This window comes from Acinonyx jubatus, chromosome A1, assembly GCF_027475565.1.
Source record: "Acinonyx jubatus isolate Ajub_Pintada_27869175 chromosome A1, VMU_Ajub_asm_v1.0, whole genome shotgun sequence".
Taxonomy (NCBI): Eukaryota; Metazoa; Chordata; class Mammalia; order Carnivora; family Felidae; genus Acinonyx; species Acinonyx jubatus.
The window spans coordinates 92,995,812-93,018,554 of NC_069380.1; the positions used below are offsets into that span (position 1 = coordinate 92,995,812).

Sequence of the window (22,743 nt, forward strand, 5' to 3'; positions counted from 1 at the left end):
TCCAGGCTCTGAGCTGTGAGCACAGAGCCCAGTGGGGTCTCGAACTCACGACCCGTGAGATCATAACCTGAGCCAAAGTTGGACACTTAACCAACTAAGCCACCCACACACCCCAAGGTTTTACACATTTTTAAATTATTTCAGTAATTGTTTTAATAAATACATAATAAAGCCTTTAATAAATCAAAAGATTGCATATGGACACCTGGATATCTACCTTCTCTTGAAAAACAATGACATTTAGCAAGACTGGAACCATGTTCCCACTGGACACCTATCGGCTGGAGCTGATTCGGTGCCTCCTTACCACGGGCTCAGACTCCCCTTTGCCACAATTCCCTCTGACCCTCTTTAAAGTAAGAGCCTGGTCCCCATAGACTCAGCAACCCCTCATCTAAGCCATTTGGGACCATAATTTCCTTGTGTAGCCCACCCACTCGTCAGACTCTCCCTATGACAACGTGTGAAACAGTATTCCAGACTTCACACTGACATCCCTCTCCAGGCTGACAAATGCAGACCCTCTTCCCAGGGGATCTGTGGGGCCATTCCCTGTGCCAAGTACTGCCTGTGACCTCATTCCGTTTCCTTCTGCCTTTCTTCTCTGCTTCAAGCAGAAGCAAGCCAAGACCCTACACAAAACCTAGTTTTCAACCTCATTCTCCTTAGAGAACAAATGAGACCGATGATTGCCAACCCATCTCTAGTGTGAGTATCTTCCCAGAACAAACGCTTAGAGACACTTTTATGTGGCCTGGCGTCCTCTGGGATCACACGGAGAAATGAAGAGAAATGCCCAAGTTAAGAAAGGACTCAGCACCACTGTCCCAAGAGAGCTTTTAGATAAAACATGAACATTCCAGAAGCTTTTGGGGTATCTGGTTTATAAAACAGATATTTGGGGACCCCACAAATCTTCCAGATGATTAATTTAATCTACCCCTTTCCATCCAGTTACCTAATTTCCTATAGACTTAGCTTCTTACAGCTGAGCAAGACAGTGTGGTCTGTATATAGACTGAACTCCCTTGGCCCTTAGGCATAGCAGAAATACTAATGATGGATTTGAAAAGGAAATTTCTGGGTGGGGCCCCAGCTCAGATGAGAAGTGAAACAGGGCGTTTCTTCAAGTGGAAGTTTGTGTTCAGTTCATGTGTCATCAAATTCCTTAGGTTTTACTATAAATCAGAGTTATTCCCCACAGCCAGTCTTTTCTGAGAGAAAATTAATATGTGTGTGTGTATTGATAATTCTATATATATTTGGTTGATAGAATATTAATTTAAGAAAATTAATATTTAATGTATATGATTACAATTTATAAATAATTTTATAAAAATTAATTGAGATCTATATTACAATTGCTTGTACATTGGTTAAGGTTTGACTATGCTTTTCTTCTTCCAGAACTGTTGAGAAACACAATACAGATGCATCAGGAGTATGGTTCCTAGGTCATTTTTGTTTGCTTGTTTTTTAAGTTTATTTATTTATTTGGGGGGGTGGGTAGGGGCAGAGAGAGAGGGAGAGAGAGAGAATCCTAAGTAGGGCTAGAACCTGAGCTGAAATCAAGAGTACGACACTTAACCCCCTGAACTGACTGAGCCACTCAGGCTCCCCCTAGGTTGTTTTTAATGCAAATAAGGGGCAAGATCCTGTTAGCTTTCCAGGTGCCTCAACTCTAAGGAAGCAGGGGCAAGAGTGCCTGGGTGGCTCAGTGAGTTAAGCATCCGACTCTTGGTCTCACCTCAGGTCTTGATCTCAGGGTCATGTGTTCAAGCCCTTCGTTGGGCTCTGCACTGGGCATAAAGCCCACTTTAAAAAAGAAGAAGAAGAAGCTGAGGCTTTTCTGGTGAACACTATCTCCTAAGCCTTCTTTGTGACTAGAAATGGACCTAATGCAGCTCTTGGATGAGTGTGTTAAGATGAGCAACATCGAGCAACATCAATGGACCTGTGCAGCCGAGCAGGTGTTGGAGGACCTAAGGGCCGATGATTCAACTCATCGGTATCTCCAGCTCCTGCGTGCAGAAGGCAGCCCACACCCCGAGACCTTTCCCGTGGCTGGGAGTCAGGGTCCTGGGCATGGGGTGTGGGCAGGCTCCAGTGGGCCTCGCAAAGTTCCTGCTCCTACGTGTGGTTACCAGAAGACTGTAATGACCATAATAAAAAATAACATGAGCATACACAGTTCTGGGCCTCTGAGGTGCTGAGAGTACTTCTCAGCTGGGGCTTCTAGCGTCAGAGACAAATGAGCTAAGTGCTTACCTTAGGGGGGTTGCTCCGCACTCGGACCCCCGTCTCCCAAGGCGACCACTCCCCACGCATTCACTATGTGCTTTCTGTTCTTCCTGGCTGGGAAATCATAGCTCCGGCCATTACTCCCTCCCTGACCCTCTGACAGCCCAGAGGTCCCGAACTGGCAGCCAAGGAGCTGGATCCTGCCTGCAGGATGGCCCTGTTCACCCAGCGACGTATTTAGCTGGCTCTGAGCACCTGACTCTATGCCTCCTGGGCCCCCCTCCCGCCTCTCCCTTATGGGCTTGTTGGCTGCGGGCTCACCATCCTACCAAATGACTTTACTCTTGTTGATGGCATAGCATCTGGCTCTTCTCAGTCTTTCCCAACAGTGTGTACTTTGTTTCTTGCCTGCTGGAAACAGTGAGCTCCTTAAAAACATGGGCTTTGGGGATTTTCACACAGGGTGTTCTCAAGGGGAATTCTAACAGGGCCATGGAGAAGATGGGTTGGGTGGGAAGAGAGGAAAACAGTGGTGAAGGACCAGTTAATTCATTTCCCTCATGTCCACCAAGACATGCAAAAGAGATTCCCGTCACCCAGTCCACAGGTAGGATCCTGAGGACCACAGACTGTGATGAAATCAACCACAGATTATTTATAGTAGAGCCTGGATCAGAGCCTAGATGCCCAACTCAGAAATATATATATTTCTTCTATCTGGATAAAGGGAGAAAACAAAGACAATTAAAACTCCCCTTTCTGGGAACCCTCTCGCACTGTTGGTGGGAATGCAAACTGGTGCAGCCACTCTGGAAAACACGATGGAGTTTCCTCAAAAAATTAACCTACCCTATGACCCAGCAATAGCACTACTAGGAATCTATCCAAAGGATACAGGAGTGCTCAGTCCAAGAGGCATATGTATCCCAATGTTTATAGCAGCGCTATCAACAATAGCAAATTCTGGAAAGAGCCCAAATGTCCATCAACTGATGAATGGTTAAAGAAGATGTGGTGTATATATATGCATATACACACAACGGAATACTACTTGGCAATGAAAAAGAATGAAATCTTGCCATTTGCAGCAACGTGGATGGAACTGGAGGGTATTATGCTAAGTGAAATAAGTCAGACGGATATCATACGTTTTCACTCATATGTGGAATGTGACAAAACTTAACAGAAGACCATGGGAGAAGGGAAAGGAAAAAACAGTTACAAACAGAGAGGGAGACAAACTGTAAGAGACTCTTAAATATAGAGAAGAAACTGAGGGTTGATGGCAGGGAAGGTGGCAGAGGGGTGAGGAAAATGGGTAATGGGCATTGAGGAGGGCACTTGTTGGGATGGACACTGGGTGTTGTACGTAAGTGATGGGTCATAGGAATCTACTCCCACAGCCCAGAGCACACAGCATACACTGTATGTTAGCTAACTTGACAATAAATTATATTTTTAAAAAATAATAAAATAAAAAATAAATAAATAATAAACAAACAAACACTCCCCTTTCTGTAGGGAGCCCAGAAATAAACCTATGCATATATGTTCAATTAATCTACAACAAAGGAAGTGAGAATATACAATGGGGAAAGGATAGTCTCTTCAATAGACAGTATTGGGAAGGGGTACCTGGGTGTCTCAGTCAGTCAGGCTTTCGACTTCGGCTCAGGTCGTGATCTCACGGCTCATGAGTTCAAGCCCCACATCGGGCTCTCTGTTGTCAGCACAGAGTCTGCTTCAGATCCTCTGTCCCCGTCTCTGCTCCTCCCCCGCTCATTCTCTCTCTCTCTGTCAAAAATAAATACATATTTTTTTTAAAGTTAAAAATAAATAAATAAAAACAAATAAACAGTCTTGGGAAAACTGGATGGCAACATTCACAGGAATGAACCTGGACCACTTTCTTACACCACACACAAAAATAAACTCAAAATGGGTTAAAGACCTAAGTGTGAAACCTGAAACCATGAAACTACTAAAAGAAATCATAGGCAGTAATCTCTCTCTCTCTCTCTCTTTGTTTATTTATTTTTGAGAGAGAGTGTGTACAAGCCCCAGAGAGGCAGAAAGGGGGCAGACAGAGGATCTGAAGCAGGCTCCGCACTGACCGCATTGAGACCGACGCAGGGCTCGAACTCATGAACCGTGAGATCATGACCTGAGCTGAAGTCAGATGCTCAACCGACTGAGCCCCTGGGCGCCCCTCTCTCTTTTTTTGAGTACAGTTGACACACGATGTTACATTAGTCAGGTGTACAATTTAGTGACCAGACAAGTTTCTGCCATCTGTCCCGTTACATCGCCATTACAATACCATGGGCTGTATTCCTAATGCTCTGCTTCTTATACCCGTGAATTACTCATCTTACAACTGGAAGCCTGTATCTCCCGCTCCCCTTCACTTATTTTGCCCAGTCTCCCCTCCACCCCCCACTCCCCTCTGGGAACCATCAGTGTGTTCTCTGCATTTATAGGTCTGCTTCTGCTTTTTGTTTGTTTGTTCACTTCTTCAAGATTCCATTTATGAGTGGAATCATACAGTATCTGTCTTTCTCTGACTGACTTAGCGTAATACCCTCTAGTTTATCCATGGCAGCAGTCTCTGGGATATTGGCCTTAGCAACACTTTTCTAGACATGTCTCCTTATCACCAAGGGAAACCAAAGCAAAAACAAGCTATTGGGACTACACCAAAATAAAAAGCTTTTGCAAACTGAAGGAAATCATCAACAAAACAAAAAGGCAGCCTACTGAGTGGAAGAAGGCACTTGCAGATGTTATATCTGATAAGAGATTATTGCCCAAAATATGCCGAGAACTTATACAAATCAACACACACCGAAACAAACAATCTGATTTAAAAATGGGCAGATGGGCAGAGGACCTGAACGGATATTTTCCCAAAGAAGACATACAGGTGGCCAACAGACACATGAAAAAATGCTCAACATCACTCATCATCAGGAAATGCAAATCAAACCCACAATGTAATATCCATTACATTACCCCTGTCAGAACGGCTAGTATCAAAAAGATGAGAAACTACAGGTGTTGGGGAGGATGCAGAGAAAGGGGAACCCTCGTGCCCTGTTGGTGAGAATGTAAATTGGTGCAGCCACTGAGGAAACCAGCATGGAGGTTCCTCAAAAAATTAAAAATAGAAATGCCATAGAATCCAGTAATTCCATTAGTGGGAACTTACCCAAAGAAAACAAACAACACTAATTCTAAAAGATACACAAACCCCTAGGTTTATTGCAGTATTATTTACAAAAGCCAAGGCACGGAAGCAGCCCAAGTGTCCATAAGAGACGAATGGATAAAGGAGAGGTGGTGTATACATACACCATGGAATATCAGTCAGCCATAAGAAAGGATGAAATCTTGCCATGTGCAACAACATGGATGGAGCTAGAGGCTATCACGCTAAGTGAAAGAACTCAGAGAAAGACGGATACCATATGATTTCACTTTACATGTGGAATCTAAAAATTGAAACAAATGAACAGCAAACGAAAGCAGAAACAGACCCATAAATACAGAGGACAAAGTGATGGCTGCCAGAGGAATGGTGGGTAGGGAGACGGGCAAAATGGGTGAAGGGGAGTGGAAGTTATGGGCTTCCGGTTATGGAAGGGATAAGTCGCAGGAATAAAAGGCACAGCCCAGGGAATGGAGTCAGTGGTATTGTAATAACATTGTATGGGGACAGATGGTGGCTACACTCGGAGTCAACATAGCATCGCACACAGTGCCCGATCACTATGTCGTACCCTGGAAGCGAACAGAACCTCATGTGTCGACTATACTTCAATTAATAAAACAACTTTTTTCCGTCACTTGTGGTGGAAGCAAATGAGTGGCCAGCATTGGCCAAATGAAGCCACTTTGCTCAGCAGACCCCTGCTTTCTTTGTGTGCTTCCATTGCCCACCAGAAGGAACGGTCCAGAGGTTCCCGTGTGCCTCATTCAGTCCCCAGGCACTTACCCAGTGCCCCCGGGATACTTCAAGTGTGCTAAGCTTGCAGTTCAAAATTCCCCACAAATGAAGCCGGCTTAGAGACGGTCTCAGCTGTGGGATGCGAGCCTGCCGCTCGGCAGAGGAAATCTGCTGTTTTCTATGTTGTTTTCACCGTTCTAGGAAAACTGTAAGACTGACAGAGTTACTCCCTCACATGGCCCGGCCCTCTAGTGAGTGGAGGTGGCTCAGGACAACAAATGATGACCACCAGAGCTTCCAGACAGCCCTGCTGGGCTCGTTGGCTGGGCTCGTTGAAATGCTGTCTAGTAAAATGAAGGCATATGGAGTTTCCTGAACTGAGTCCATACCAATAGCAAGGGGAGAGGGGGATACGCAGGGAGCGCAGGCTCTGCGTCAGGAGTTGGGGGAGGTAAGCCACAGTGGGATTGTTTAGCCTCCCCCAGGCAGGGCCAGAGCAGAACACGCTCGGTTGGGAAAACTCGATGCCCCTGGGGTAGTTTAAGGTCTCCAGCATCACCCTGATAGTGGAATGGAGCAGTCGGTGCCAAGACCTCACTCCTAGAAGCCAGGCCTCGTTCCAGGCGAGGCCATGCTCGCAGAGAGCTGGCATCAGAATATCTACTCATTCTTCGAGCGGCATACCTTGGTGCCACAGGACCCAGTCAAGCCAGGGCATGGCGGGACGATGACCTGGGGAATCACCTGAACTCCAAAGGGTACGGCCCTGGGTTCCACAAAATCCCAGTCGTTGAAAGAACCTCGGACAGCTTCTCAATCCCCTAAGCAATCACTCTACTCCTACCCAGCTCACTACGTTCCATACTCTTCACCGTATCTACACTTGGGGTGACACGTTCTCTCTTACTGGCCCCCAGGAGGTAACAGAATGCCCCCAGCAACTTGATGAATTCCCAGTGATGGCCCAAGGGTCAAGGATTTGGATTCTGTTGAAATGCGTGGATCTCCAGGAGCCTCCATGGCGGCTGGCTGGCAGGGGGCAAGTTCGTTGAATTTAATTATCTGAATAAAGACTCCATTAACATGCCTCAAAACTCAGGACGATCTAAAAAGTGCCCATCAAAAAGTCTGACCCCCTCTTCCCCGCCATCACCCACAAGTAACTGTTTTATTAGTTCCTCAAGTACGGCAGCAAATTATACATACTGCTCTGCATGTTGCTGGCAATCACTCTCCACCAGTTGACTGAGAACTTCCTCACTCATTTCTGCAACTATGAAGTGTCCACCTTCTTTCATCCCAGCTCATTTACCGGTCCTCTGTGAATGGTCCCTCAGATCGGGTTCAATCCTCGCTACTACGAATTGGGCTGCAATGGAAAATCCTGTACACACGCCTGGTAATAGGTAAGAAGGCAATCCCAGAAGCGAGAGAGCGGGATCCAAGAATCAGTGCATTCGTAATTTTTGAGGGACGCGACCCCACCGTCTTCCACACAGGTGGCCAGTTTGCTCCTCGCGAGCGTTGGAGCAGAGTGCCTGCTTGGCAGGGGAAACGTTTGAAGATGGATGGTTCTGTGGGTCAGGGGTAGCCCTGCAGACACCACGTGAGAGAGAGGCAGAAGGCAGCGGATGGTTTCATGCTGGCCGGGGCGGTATCCAGAAGAACCCCGGAACGAATCTGAGAGATGCCAAATCCACTTGCGTTACTCTGGGTTTTAGAAAGTGCTCTAGAGCATGATCGTCCTCTGGGAGGCCTCTTGCAGAACAGAAATCCAACAAAGACCACAAACCCTTGGATAAAAGAACTAAAAAAATGATTTGATGCCCCCCCTCCCCCCCTCCCCGACAGGACAGGTTTTTGAGCTTATGAGACTTTCCGTGTCTGGGGCTGAAACCCTGGTGAACAGCTGGAAGGCAGTGGGGCCACAGTGTGCACAGTGCACACCTGGGGATCAGGATTCGTGTGTTCTAATCCTACCTCTGCCCTTCAGTGTCCCCTGCCTTTCTGTGACTTAACTAGCTCTCCGAGCTTCGGGTCCCTCACCTGAGCAATAGATTCCATGCTCTGCGTCTAGGGAATCAGGTAATGTGGATCCACATCTCCCGGAAAACTGGAAAGCGCTCTTCAAATGTTGGAGTTAGTGCTACTGAAGGGCAATGTCCAATCAGAATGCTGAGAACTTTGCATTGGGCCAGGAAAAGGAATGAGAAACCCAGTCACATGGGTCCCTTGGGGGGCAACCTGGGTCGTCTGGAGAATACACGTGCCAGCCTGTTGCACGCGTTGCAGACGAGCGCTCCGATTCTGACCTCTCTGACTCCTTCGCCAACTCGTGGCCCTTGACAAGTTTATCACGGTCAAGAGAAGGACGTTCTATCTCTTCGGTGTCAGAGGTTTCCCTCTCCGCTACAGTAAGCGCAGAAGCCAAACCCAGCCCCCTCCACCGAAGAAACAGCCAACAGCTCTGAGCGCAGAGTCCTTCCGTATCAGATCGGAGAGGCAGTGGGGAAAATCTACCCATGAATATTCATTTGCTACTCATTTAGGAGCGTTCTGTGTGAAGACCCTTTGAAAGCTGCTGGGAATTGGCATAAAAGGGTTTGATTAATTCCTGAGTCAGCTGGCGCCTACCCCAGAACACACGCAATGGTTGTCATCGAGAGCTGGTTTACTAAAGAAAAAGTCTCTGCAGATGTGTGGGCTTTGCAACGCTACAGCTGCCCACTCTCCAGCAAGAATAAAACAGACTCTGGGGCTGGGCTGGGCCCTCGAGAACGAAGGCACAGAACCAAACACCAAATGCAACTTCAGCTCCCTCCGGGAACATCCTGCAGGCTTGCGTCCGAGATGTCACGTCTGAGCAGGGAGGCTCTCTCCTCTGAGATGTCACGTCTGAGCAGGGAGACTCTATCCTCTCCGCTTCATCGGCGGTGCTGTCCCCGACAGCATCAAGGAAGTGCTGGTAGGCACCTCCCAGGAGAGAATTCATTACACAGCTTGCCACCCAGCCATGTCTCCCTGCCGTGGTGGCCTGCTTTTAGAAAGGAGTTTCTTGGGGCGCCTGGGTGGCTCAGTCGGTTGAGCGTCCGACTTCGGTTCAGGTCATGATCTCACCGTTCGTGGGTTTGAGCCCCGTGCCGGGCTCGGTGCTGACAGTGTAGATAGAGCCTGCTTTGGATCCTCTGTCCCTCTCTCTCTCTCTGCCCCTCCCCCACTGGTTCTCTCCCCCACCTTCAAGTAAATTAACATTTAAAAAAATGCATTTCTACTTTCTTAAAGACTCGACTATTCAATTTTATTTTCTATAAAGCTTATTTATTTGAGAGAGAGTGAGCAGCGGAGGGGCAGAGAGAGGGAGAGAGAAAGAACCCCAAGCAGGTTCTGCCCTGCCCAACACGGGGCTTGAAGGCACAGACATGAGATCATGGCCTGAGCCAAAGTCGAACACTTAACTGACTGAGCCACCCAGGCGCCCCGAACTTTTTCATTATTATTATATTTGTTATGCTCATCTGTGATCAGTGAGTATGGTTCGCTGAAAGCTCAGATGACAGTCAGCAGTTTTTAGCAATACATTTTTTTTCTTTAATGAAGGCATGTACGTCCAGGTTTTTTAGACATAATGCTATCACTCAATAGACTACAGGATAGTATAAACATAACTTTTATATGCACTGGGAAACCAAAAAATTCATTTTGACTCTCTTTATTGAGATGTTTGCTTTACTGAGGCGGTCTGGAACCCAACCCACAGCGTCCCTGAGGCAAGCCTATAATGATGCCAATGGTGTAGTAACAATACCACTAAAAATGATAACAGCGTTGACTGAGTACTATACTTCAGCTTCCGTGTTTTCCTCAGTCATTTAACTACCCCAACAACCCTTGGAAGGAAGGTATAATTTTTATCGCCAAGTTAGTGATGAGGCTCAGAGAGGCTAATTAATTTGCCTGCGGCCGCATAGCTAGTGTATGATGAAGTGATCAGTAAATCTTCAAAAAGTTCCTGGCTTTGTGAAGAGAGAAACCCCTTTTAAAAATCTATTTTTCTGAAGCGCCTGGGTCAGGCGCTCGGTCAGTTAAACAACAGACTCTTGACTTTGGCTCAGGTCATGATCTCGTGGATCGCAAGTTTCGAACCCTGCGTCAGGCTCTGCACTGACACTGCAGAGCTTGCTTGGGATTCTCTCTCTCCTTCTCTCTCTGCCCCTCCCCCTTTTTCTGTCTCTCAAAATAAATAAATAAACATTCTTTAAAAATCTGTTTTTCTGAATCGTCCTGTGCCATGCACACAAACTGTGTTTAGCTAGAACTCCACATGGGTTGTCTGGGGAACCTCTGAATTCCTGTGGAAGAGATGCAAACTAAAACCAGAAAACGTGACGGGGGGTGTCCCACCCAACTCACACAGACTGTCAGAGGTCCAACACAAGGCCACAAACCCTGACAACCTGCTACCCAGATACATCATTACCTGTTGCCCTTATTCATGGTTTCAGAACACTTTCATGTTTATACCACATAGCAAACCCCTCAAGAAAAAGGAGGGTGGGATAAACTTACGTAGCTGACACTGTTAAAACCTCACCGACAATCATTTACCTGGCTGCCTCTTTTTAACAGGAACAGACCCCAAGTTTTGTTCACTCTCCCCAAAGGATTCCATGCACTTCAGGGATCAGTTAAAGCCTCCGGGGATTGGTTTAGGATGGACAAATGAACCAATGCTGGCCAATGAGACACAGAGGAAGGCTTTCAGAAGACTTCTGGAAATGTTTTCTTCAGCTCTTAAAATGATGCGTGAGAGAGCAAGAGTACTTTTTTTCCTGCCTCTGCACATTGTTGACTATATGTGAAGGCTGGAGCTGCGGCAGCCATATTGGCACCATGGGAACCAGACAAACCGGCATGCTGTAGATGGAAAGAATCTGAGTCTTTGCTGATACTGTTGAGTAGCTCAATTAACCGATCCTGCAGATGTCTTTCTGCCGGATTTCATAACAGATGAGATCCTGAGTCCCTTTATTGTTCAAGCTTTGATGCATTCTGCCATGAGTATTTGTACATGAAATGCCACTGTGCTCGTTGCTGGCAATGTTCTCCAGATATGGAGGGAAGGGTGATGAGTACATTTTGCTACCATGCCACTGTCCATAGTCCACCCATGGTCTCCCCTTTCCCCTGGCTCTCCCTGCTGACTCCCTTTCTCTGGTTCCCGGTCCAGCCCTCAGACCCCGAGCACAAAGCGCGGACATCTGATCACCTGAGCCTGACTCCTCTCCAATGTCAAGTTGTGGGTTTCCTCAGAGCCTCAGATGACCTGTCCCTCGCTCTCTGGGTCAGTCAGTGGACACAGAGGTGGGGTGGCACTGGTGGCCGTGCTGAAAAAACTGTACGAATTTGAACCCAGCGCTGAGTAGGGAAAAGCTCAACGGTGAGGAATTCTCGAGGAAAAAGAAATCAGAGGCTATCAGTGTCTGTGCCAACAAACCCTGCTTGAGATGCAGGGACAGCAGTGTAAGGAATGTGAAGAGGCAGGACACACGCAATCATAAAATTCATTTGTTTTGTAGAAGGTACTATTTCCTGAGCGCTTACTGCATGAGGGGCAGCGCGCTACGTGATTTAGAGATGACGTCTCCTTTGCTCCTTATGACATCCTGTGATGTAGATATTTCAGTGTGTCTACTTCAGAGAGGAAAATCAAGATTATCTAAGTCTCCCAGCTCTGTGCTGCTGGTTAGTGGCAGAGCCAGGATTCAATCCAACTTCAGCTGACTCAAGAGCCCATGCACCACAAACTACCGCAATGGATAGCTTCATTCATTCCTTTGTTCATTTACCAGTTTGGGTTTTTTTTTTTTTTAATTTTAGGGAGAGAGAGAGTGAATGAGCAAGCAGAGGAAAGAAGCAGAGAGAGAGACAGAGGGAGAGAGAGAATCCCAAGCAGGCTCTGCACTGTCAGCACAGAGCCCAATGCGGGGCTTGAACCCGTGGCCCTGAGATCATGACCTGAGTTGAAGCCAAGAGTTGGAAGCTCAACCGACTGAGCCACCCAGGTGCCCCTTCATTTACTGTTTCAATAAGAATTTACCGAGCACCAACACTGAGCCAGCCAGGACTTGTGTTCGACAGTGAAGATATAAAAGACAAGTAAGACAGAGTCTCTGTCCTTATGGAGCTAAGGGGCCAGCAGTGACATGGCTGGGCCAACATCTCCATTTGTACCACAGAAAGACCCCCAGGCATCATGGAGCACAAAAGGGGCAGAGACGCCATAGAAGGAGTCCTGGACGAGAGGAGATCTCCTTAGTTTTTTGGTTTCTTTTTAGAATCATTCAACATTCTCACAATGTTGAGAATGTTATACATTCTCAAAATACAAATCAAGACCACAATGAGATCCCACCTCACACCTGTCAGAATGGCTCACATTAACAACTCAGGCAACAACAGGTGTTGGCGAGGATGCGGAGAAAGAGGAACCCTTCTGCACGGCCGGCGGGAATGCAAGCTGGTGCAGCCGCTCTGGAAAACAGGATGGCGGTTCCTCAAAAAACTAAAAATAGAACTACCCTACGACCCAGCAATTGCACTACTAGGAATCTATCCAAAGGATACAAACATGCTGATGCGAAGGGGCACATGCACTCCAATGTTTATAGCAGCACTATCGATAATCGCGGAACTATGGAAAGAGCCCAAATGTCCATTGACTGATGGACGGATAAAGAAGATGTGGTATATATACGCAATGGAATACTACCCGGCGATCAAAAAGAATGAAATCTTGCCATTTGCGACAACATGGATGGAGATCTCAGTTTTAAACAATAGTTGAGAGTAGCTAAGGGGCTGTGGGGGGAGCCACGTTGCAGAGGGGACAGAACAGCAAAGGCTCTGCTGGTCCCTCTCTCTCTCCATGAGGTCTCAGGTCCCCTTCCTGTGATTTCTCCAGCACAGTACTCAGACTTCTTACGTGGGGTCTGGCTCTCCCTAGAGCAAGTGCCCCCAGGCAAGGGTCTTCAAAGACAGTTTCAAACAGACACGTCATTACGTTTGCCATATTCTCTTGGGTAAAGCAGTCACAGAGCCTGTCCAGATTCAACAGGAGGGGCCATACCCCAACGTCTCAATGGGAAAAGTATCAAAGAAATTGTGGCCAGCTGTAATCGACCTCAGCGGCTGCAGGAACTAAACATGCTAATACACATGAAACACTTAGAGCACTTCCAGCACGAAGCAAGCACTAGACCCACGTCTGTTGTTGTTGTTGCCACCACGTTATCACCAGTGGTGCATTCAAGATCCACAAGGTCAGGGAAGCAGGACCTTTCACCCTTGACTGCCTACCTCCCTCCACGACCTTTCCAGATAAAGGGGTGGTCCCCATTACAAAGAGGAAGATGTAACACTCACCTGCTACCTCAACCTGGCACAACAACTCTGGCCAAGACCAGCCCGCAGCCTGATGGGGCTCCTGAAGGAGATGTGCAGGTAAGGGAAAGGCTGTGCCCTTGTCTGGCACCTGCATCCAACACCACCTGCTTCACCCGTCTGCAGCCCTGACTCACAGGACAGAGGCTTGTGTGGAACATATCCAGCTGTGATGGCCTCCTTTGTAGAACACTCTGCTCCAAGGTTTCTGGGTAAATAAAGCCTACAAGGAAAAAGAAAGATTGGGGTGCCTGGTGGCTCAGTCGGTTGAGTGTCTAGCTTCAGCTCAGGTCATGATCTCACAGTTCATGAGTTCAAGACCCGCATTGGGCTCTGTGCTGTCAGCACAGAAACCGCTTCAGTTTCTCCTTTCCTCTCTCTCTCTCTGCCCCTTCCTCTCTCTCTCTCTCTCTCTCTCTCTGTCTCAAAAATAAACAAACAGTTGGGGTGCCTGGGTGGTTCAGTCGGTTCAGCCTCCAACTTCGGCCCAGGTCATGATCTCACAATTCGTGAGTTTGAGCCCCGCGTTGGACTCTGTGCTGACAGCTCAGAGGCTGGAGCCTGCTTCAGAATCTGTGTCTCCCTCTCTCTCTGCTCCTCCCCTGTTCTCTCTCTCTCTCTCTCTCTCTGTCTCAAAAACGAATGAATATTAAAATTTTTTTAAATAAATAAAAATAAAGGGTTAAAATAAAAGAAGGAAGATTGTACTTTCCAGCTGTGCCTCTTGTCCTTCATGGTAAATATTTCCTATCCCTTCCTTCCCTCCCATCAAGATGAATGTATGCAGAGTCACATACACTTGCATTTACCCACTCACACATTGAACAAACACTTACTAAGCACCTACAGTGTATACAGAGCTGAACAAGACACACAAATCTTTCCGATATAAAGCTAATATTTTAATGGAGGGAGCCAGATAATAAGTATGTAAGGAGGTAAACATGTGAAATATGTGATCACTGCTCTAAGTCAAAGCAGGTCACCTGATAAAGGGAACTAACTGCAGAAGCCTCTTTCACTCCGGTAGTTTTAGAAGGGTTGTTTAAGGTTACTGGAGTTTGGATCTAAGAAATGAGAATATGCTAGCCTCTTGAAAACCTTGGGAAGGGGCGCCTGGGTGTTTTCAGTTGGTTAAGAGGGTGACTCCTGATTTCGGCTCAGGTCATGATGTCATGGTCATGAGTTCAAGCCCCACATTGGGCTCTGCACTCACAGCACAGAGCCTGCTTCAGATCCTCTGTCTCCCTCTCTCTCTGCCCCTCCCTGGTCACCCTCTCTCTCTCTCAAAAATAAATAAACATTAAAAAAATATTTTTTTTTGAAACCTTGGGAGGAGAATTCTAAGCAACATGGACACCAAAGGCGAAGATACTGAGGTGAGAAAGGGTTTAATATGTCTCAGGTCCAGGGCTGAGGGTAGAAAGGAAAATGGTTTGGGAGAAGGCTCAAGTGTAGACAGGAGTAGGTCCTGCGGGACAAGCTAGCCCAGAAACCCAACTTAAACAAGGAATGTGTTGGCTCAGCTGAGAAGTTGAGGCATGGCATGGGACTGACTTGGCTCAACAGAGTCAATGGGACTTGCCCACTTGACGTGATAAGTTAGATGGGTTCCCAGAGGTCCAAGTGTTCACCATCTTTGCAGCCAGCATTCCCCACCGTTCCTGCAAAAGACCTGGGCTTCAGTATTCCTGGATCAACTCAGGAGACGGACTCATCTCTGAGCCAGTCATTGTGACATAGGGAAAGAATATGCTGACTGTCCATGCTGGGGTTGCATGCCGACTCCCGGACACAGTGGGTGGAGGGAAGTCAGCCTGCCTAGAGCACCTGCGGTAAGAATCAGGGAGAGAAGAATTCCCCAAAGGAAAATGGAGAAGCAGCTCTCAGAAGAAGGTGCACAGATAGTGAACAGGCATAGGGTGGTGGTGGAGGGGAGGGGGAAGTTTCCATAAAGCAGGACCATGTAGACCATGGCAAGGAGCTGGGTAAGAAGCTAAGTACACTAGGAAGCCATGAGAGGGTTTTAAGCAAAGGAGTGGGAGGCAATCTGCTGGCATTTGATAACATTTCAAAAAGATTATTTTGGCCACTAGGTAGAGACAGGGTTACAAGAATCTAAGCCTGGAAGCATTGAGATCAGGGGACTATTACAGAATGACAGGCTGAAGAGGTAGGTGCCTTGAACGTGGGTATATGGGTGACAGCACGGAGTCAGAGAAACGTGAACAGAGCTGAGACACTCTTGTGGGGAAAGCTGATGTCTATAATCGATGGAGGAGAGTCAGCGGAGTAAGTGAAAGAAGTCAAGCGTGAATCCCAGGGTTCTGGCTTTGTCACCTGGGTGAATCATGAGGCCATTTGCCAAGAGGGGAAAGACATGGGATGTGGGAGGGCAGGGACAAGTCGGGAAAGTGAAAGAGGCCATTTGCCAAGAGGGGAAAGACATGGGATGTGGGAGGGCAGGGACAAGTCAGGAAAGTGAAAACCAGGAGGTCCATTGTGGGTGTGTTCCGTGTGAAATTCTGGTGGGATTATCAAGGGGAGACATTGACAAGGTCATTGGATGAGCGGGTCTGGAATATAGAAGAAAGGTCTGTGCTTGAGTTATATAAATCCAGGAACCATCAGCACACAGATAGTATTTAAATGTGCAGGACTAAATGAGATCACTTGGGAGCACATACAGTTGACCTTGAACAACATGGGTTCGAACTGCTAAGTTGCTTATTGTTGGATTTTGGGGGGTGGGGAGGTAAATGCAGCACAGTACTGTGAATGCATTTTCTCTTCCTTATGATTTTCATTAAATTTTTTTTAATGTTTTATTTATTTTTGAGAGAGATACAGAGCATGAGTAGGGTAGGGGCAGAGCCTGCTGGAATCAGGTTCCAGGCTCTGAGCTGTCAGCACAGAGCCCAATGCTGGGTTTGAACTCACAAACTGTGAGATCATGACCTGAGCCAAAGGCAGACACTTAACCGACTGAACCTCCAGGCACCCCTGCCATTATGATTTTCTTAATAACATTTTCTTTTCTCTAGCTTACTTTATTGTGGGAATACAGTATAGAATACATAGGACATACAAAATGTGTTAATTGACTGTTTGCGTTATTGGTAAGGCTTCTGGGCAACAGTAGGCTATTTGTAGTTAAGTAGTGGGGAGTCAAAAGTTATCCATGAATTTTTAACTGCATGCTGGGGCGGGGGGGGACTTGGTGCCCTTAATCCCTGCATTGTTCAAGGTCCAGGTGTAGACAGAGAAAAGGAGGAGGCTTTCATACTAATTTCCCAACATAACTGCCACTCTGTTCAAACTGGTTTACTTAGGTTCTAGGCAAATATAGGCTCTTCCACCCCTGGATATGTGTGTGCGTGTGTGTGCCCGTGTGTGTGCGCATGCACGTGTGTGCACCATTCCTTCTATCTGCAATGCTTCTGCTCACCCCTGAAGACTCATTCTTTAAAAATCAGCTTCAACATCACCTCCCCAGGAACATTTGCCTTATTAGCTCCACTGCAAATGCCAGCCCCTTGCATGCTATGATTTTCATTATCTGTTTACCATACATTTCGCATTTACAAAACATTGTCTTATGTTCTGTGTGTATATTACATTTCCCCTAAAGAGATGATAAGCCCTTAGAAGACAGCCTTCAAGCCTTTGGACTCCCAACACGGGGCAAGTTGCCCCAAAAAAGAGTTAAAACAAAGATCTGTCGATCGATGCCAACATCCGCTCATACTTTCTTTTGGTGTTTTTGTTCCAGTGGCTGGGAATTCATGTCAAACTCCTACGCGTGGTGAGACAGGGGCTCAGCAAGGGTGTCCCAATCAACCCCCTGAGAACGAGGGAGGCAGCAATTGTTCACTGCTTTAAAATACTTGTGGCAAATAAAGGGAATATGACTCAATCCATATTGAAAAGAACCAGATGAAAGTAGTTCCCCACAGAGGAAAACCAAAGAATTAAAATGAAAGCCTATGAACCACTTCAACTATTTCTGCATCTATCCCCGAATAATATTCCACCCAAGTGGAACACATCTCAGTGTGTTTGCACCCGTTTAACACTCCCTCCTCCTTTCCCAGCCCGGGTTCCACAACTCCCAGCTTAGCGTCATCCCAAAATGTTTGCAGGTGGTTGGACTGGATTCCCAAGCTCCAGATGGCTCAGTCAGCACTGGAGAATCTGGAGAGCCCCGCATTCTCGTGCTTTTCTGGTTGCACCACAAAAGACCTTCCCATCCAGCCTCCTCCCCAAACGACCCCTCAGTTTTCCACGTGTGCTTGACTTAACCTGAGTCCCAACGGTCTCTGGCTCTTCCCGAGGCCCTCCATCTGGCCTCTCCTTGCTCTTCTGCCCACAATAGGGTTCTCCAATGAGGCAAATCACCCCTCCAACCCCAAGAACACCCTCGGGTCTGTGAACTCCAATGGCCGTGACAATATTGAAGAGAAACTGAGCAGGTGTGATGCCGGTTTCCAAAGTTGACCTGCTGCTGATTGAGTCATATCTGCCTGTCTTCCGGAGGTTGTATTACGTTCCCCTTCTGACTCATGTCACTTCAAAACTTGTATAACTTGAATCTGCCAGGTGAACATGACCCTTCACTTTTTGCCTTCTGGGTCTTCCAGCAGTAGCCGGCTCCCGGGGCTCAACCTACAGACACCATGCAGTGAACCCACCTGAGAACAGAATCCCTGGACCTACCATTTAAAGACTGCTGCATGGCGGCACCTGGGTGGCTCAGTTGGTTAAGCATTTAACTTCAGCTCAGGCCATGGTCTCGAGGCTCTTGAGTTCAAGCCCCATGTGGGGCTCTGTGCTGACAGCACAGAGCCTGCTTCAGATCCTCAATCCCTCTGTCTTTGCCTCTCTCATTCTCTCTCTCAAATATAAACTTTAAAAAATTAATGGGGCACCTGGGTGAGTGTCCGACTTTGACTCAGGTCATGGGGGGCGCCTGGGTCTTGCGTTCGCAGGTTCGAGCGCCTGTATCAGGCTCCGTGCTGACAGCTCAGAGCCTGGAGCCTGCTTCTGATTCTGTGTCTCCCTCTCTCTCTCTGCCCCTCCCCTGCTCATGCTCTGTCTCTGTCTCTCAAAAAATAAAATAAAATGTTAAAAAAAAAAAGTTTAAAAATTAAAAAAAAAACTGCTGCATGATCTGCTAGTTAGACAGAGCCTGATTTCTTACTTGAAAAATTAGGCTTAAGAACACTTTGAAGTTTTGTCATGATGATTACATGAGATAACATCAGGGAAGGGTCTGGAATCAAACCTGGCATCGAAGTAGGGGCTCAGCCAACATGAAGTTGAATCTGCCATTTGTATAGGACCCAAAACTGGGCAAATATTGACAATTTCATATGACTCAACCTGCTACGAGCCTTCTAGTCAAGCACTGAGGACATTAGTATTCAACTGGCTGGAGTGTTGGAACCAGAGGAGGTGGGATTTTAGGGATGGAACCTCAGAGATGACTTTCAAAGATTCATTTAAATCATCAATGATTTATTTAAATCCTCAAAGAATCAAGGAATGCCAGAATCCAGCAAGAGGCTTTAAAATGCCGGGAGATTTTCTGGACTCTGAGCTACTTAAGCAAAACTCATTTAAAGAGCTAGGATAACAATGTGGTTAGGAGCCTAGATTCTGGGGACAGATTTCCTGAGCTCAAATCCCAGCTCTGCTACTCATCAGCTTTTTGACCTGGAGCAAGTTTGTTGGCTAATTGGAGTCTCAATGTTTTCCTCCAGGACTCAGGATTGTACTGGGTTGCTATGGAGACTAAGTAAGTTAATATATGTGAAGTTCTTAGAACACTGAAGTGTTAACTGTCATTAACTTGATTTAGGTGGTATGTAGGGGCGCCTGGGTGGCTCCATCTCTTAAGCATCTGACTTCAGCTCAGGTCATGATCTCACAGCTCATGAGTTTGAGCCCCACATCGGGCTCTGTGCTGATGGCTCAGAGCCTGGAGCCTGCTTCGAATTCTGTGACCCTGTGTCTCTCTCTGTCCCTACTCTGCTCGTGCTCTGTTTCTCTCCCTCTCTCTCTAAAAAATAAACCTTAAAAAAATTTTTTTAAATAGGTGGTATGTACTGACCAGAGACCCAAGATTGGAAATTCGAATTCCAGCAATGAGAAACCAGCCTCCTTCCTCTTCTAGCGCCGTTCCAGGACAGCAGCTGAGACACCCCTTGGGAAGTTCAAAGATGGTGGATGTCATCACCCAGGAGAGCTCAGGGAGGGTCCTCCCAGCCAGCGGCATTGCATCCAGTCCTTCCAGGTGCTTCGAGAGAAGGGCCGAGAACTTTAGTCACCCAGAGCAGAAGTGACTCAGGCGCACCTGCAGAATCCAATGGAGGAGAAGTGACGAGGGATGAAAAGGAAGGGAGATAGAACAGCCACACACCACGAAGAAGCGGACACAGCTCATGCTAGAGGGGAATGAAAGCATTAGTTGAATTCACGGTTTACTTAGAAAGTCAGATTCGGACAAAGACATCATAAGGAAAATGATAACGATGTCCTACAGGTTTTCCCATAACTACTTTCATGTGTATTACCTGATGACATCCATCCAAAACAAAAACAAAAACAAAAATAAAAAAACCAAAAAGTAAAACCCTATGAGGCAGGTAGGCAAAGCTAGCATTGTATTTGAAGATGAGCAATTAGGGGCGCTGAGTGGCTCAGTCTGTTGTTCAGCATCCAACTTTTGGTTTCAGCTCAGGTTGTGATTTCACAGTTTGGGAGTTTGAGCCCCACATGGGGCTCTGCACTGACAGCACACAGCCTGCTTGGGATTCTCTCTCTCTCCCTCTCTCTCTCTCTCTCTGCCCTTCCCTGCTCATGCTTTCTCTCTCTCTCTCTCTCTCAAAATAAATGACCATTAAAAAAAAATTTAAAGATGAGCAACGGAAGGATCCGGGAGCTTCAATGACTTATCCAAGCCTACTTGCCCAGTAGGTGATGGAGCCGGAATTTGAGCCCCTTAAAGTCAGAGCCACGTTTATCTTTGTCTCCCTAGCGCCAGCCACTAAGGTCAAGTTTACTGAGTGAATGGGCTCAAATGGGCTGGAACACAGACTCACGCTCTCAGGCTGGTCCTGGATCTCAGGCAATGACTCAGATGCTCATGCTTTGCAGATTCCCAAACCCACAGCTGGACAGTCACTCAGAGGCAGTTAAGGGGTGGGGGGTGGGTAAAGGGACAGGGTTTCAACAGTTTGTGCCAGAACAGATTAGGTATCTCGTACACATAATCAGCATGCATATGTCCCTTTTCCATAGCCCTAATGACAAGCGAGACTATCCAGCCACAGCTCTCAGGCTGCCATTTATAACCCATTTGCTCATGAGGGATAAAGCCTGCCTTATAAGGTGGTTTTGAGGTCCTTCCTCTTCATGTGTGTGTGTGTGTGTGTGTGTGTGTGTGTGTAGATACATACAGGTATATACATTTACTTAGGTACACCATCGATTTGCCCCACATCTTATTAGAGACAGATCTGGACAGAGTACTTAAAGATCTCAAGAGAAAGGGGCACCTGGGTGGCCTGGTTGTTGAAGTGTCTGACTTCAGCTCCAGTCATGATCTCATGGCTGGTGAGTTCAAGCTCTGCATCACACCCTGTGCTGATAGTGCAGAGCCTGCCTGGGACTCTCTCTCTCTCCCTCTCTCTCTCTCATTCTCTCTCAAAAAAATAAATAAACTTAAAAAAAAATCTCAGGGCTCCTGGGTGGCTCAGTCAGTTGAACGTCTGACTTCAGCTCAGGTCATGATCTCATGGTCCGTGAGTTCGAGCCCCGTGTGGGCTCTGTGCTGACAACTCAGAGCCTGGAGCCTGCTTCAGATTCTTTGTCTCCCTCTCTCTCTGCCCCTCTCCCACTCACACTCTGTCTCTCTCTCTCTCAAAAATAAATAAACATTAAAAAAATTTTTTTAAAAAAGGATATTCTTTCTCCATTCCAAAGCAGTGGAGATTTCACTGCTAAGTGTCCAAGCCCCTCTTCTGTTCCAAAGAGTTTGGGGGGATTCTGAGCCATTGGAAGGATGAGAGGTGGAGGCGTTTCTCCAAATGGAGTATGTTTGATGAAGCACCAGGGAGTCTGCAGGCATCGCCATTGCCTGCAAGATAGATGGCCCCTGTGCTATCTGCTGTTAACTAGTGGTCCCTCAGTGGTGGCACATACAGTGACAGACGCAGGAATGCAATGCTGGCAAAACTTCCAAGAGCCTGAGTCCTGGTGACAGACGATGCTTGCTCCCAAGAGACAAACATTTGCAGATTTCATTCACTGGCTCGCTAGTCAGTGATTCTAATCTGTCTACCACAACGGAGAAAGCCCTCAGGGTATAAATTGATGTAGCTCATTGTTGCTCTCTTGAATCCTTTAGAATTCCCTCTTTATCTTTCTGAAATGTTGCCCACGTTGTGAAAGAGGGTATGTGTGTTAGTGTGTTCTTCTCATTCTGCAACTGTAGGAACTCATATTCTTTCGTTTCTTTTGACCTCTCCCCTTTACTCTCTCTGTTCTCTTTTTTGTGAAACTCTTACTAGAAGCTGTTGGGACTGCTGGATCTGCTTCGACATCTCTTTGCTGTTCCCTCCTATTTTTTCTCTTTGTCCTTTTGCGTTATGTAATGGGGTTGATTTTTCAGGTCAATCGGCAAGCTCACGAATTTGCTTTTCATGTGTGTCCCTTGTGCCCTTCATCTGAGGAATACTAGTAGTGACAGACCTAACATGAAAAATGTACAATGTTGCGGAACGTCATAATGAACAAAATAAAATGGAGAGGGGGCGCCTGGGTGGCTCAGTCGGTTAAGCGTCCAACTTTAGCTCAGGTCATGATCTCACAGTTGGTGAGTTCGAGCCCCGCATCGAGCTCTCTGCTGTCAGCAAAGAGCCTGCTTTGGGTAGTCTGTCTCCCTCTGTCTCTCTGCGCCTCCACTCTTTGCACTCTCTCAAAAATAAATAAACATTAAAATAAATAAACAAAATAAAAATAAATGGAGAGATTTACCATGTTCTCAAATAGGAAGACACAGTAACATAGAATTGTCCCTTCTTAACCTAGACATTCAAAAGTAATCCTGGTAA

General features: G+C 46.8%; 1 long non-coding RNA gene across 1 annotated transcript in view; it reads right to left on the reverse strand.

The window, feature by feature from the left end:
- Window positions 1-22,743, reverse strand: part of LOC128314949 (uncharacterized) — a 152,569-nt gene that overhangs the window by 97,518 nt on the left and 32,308 nt on the right. Inside the window, exons 2-3 of the long non-coding RNA XR_008297263.1 lie at window positions 19,740-19,982; window positions 13,610-13,850 (exon numbers count right to left, since the gene is read on the reverse strand). This is a non-coding gene — a long non-coding RNA (uncharacterized LOC128314949). The remainder of the gene's footprint in view (window positions 1-13,609; window positions 13,851-19,739; window positions 19,983-22,743) is intronic.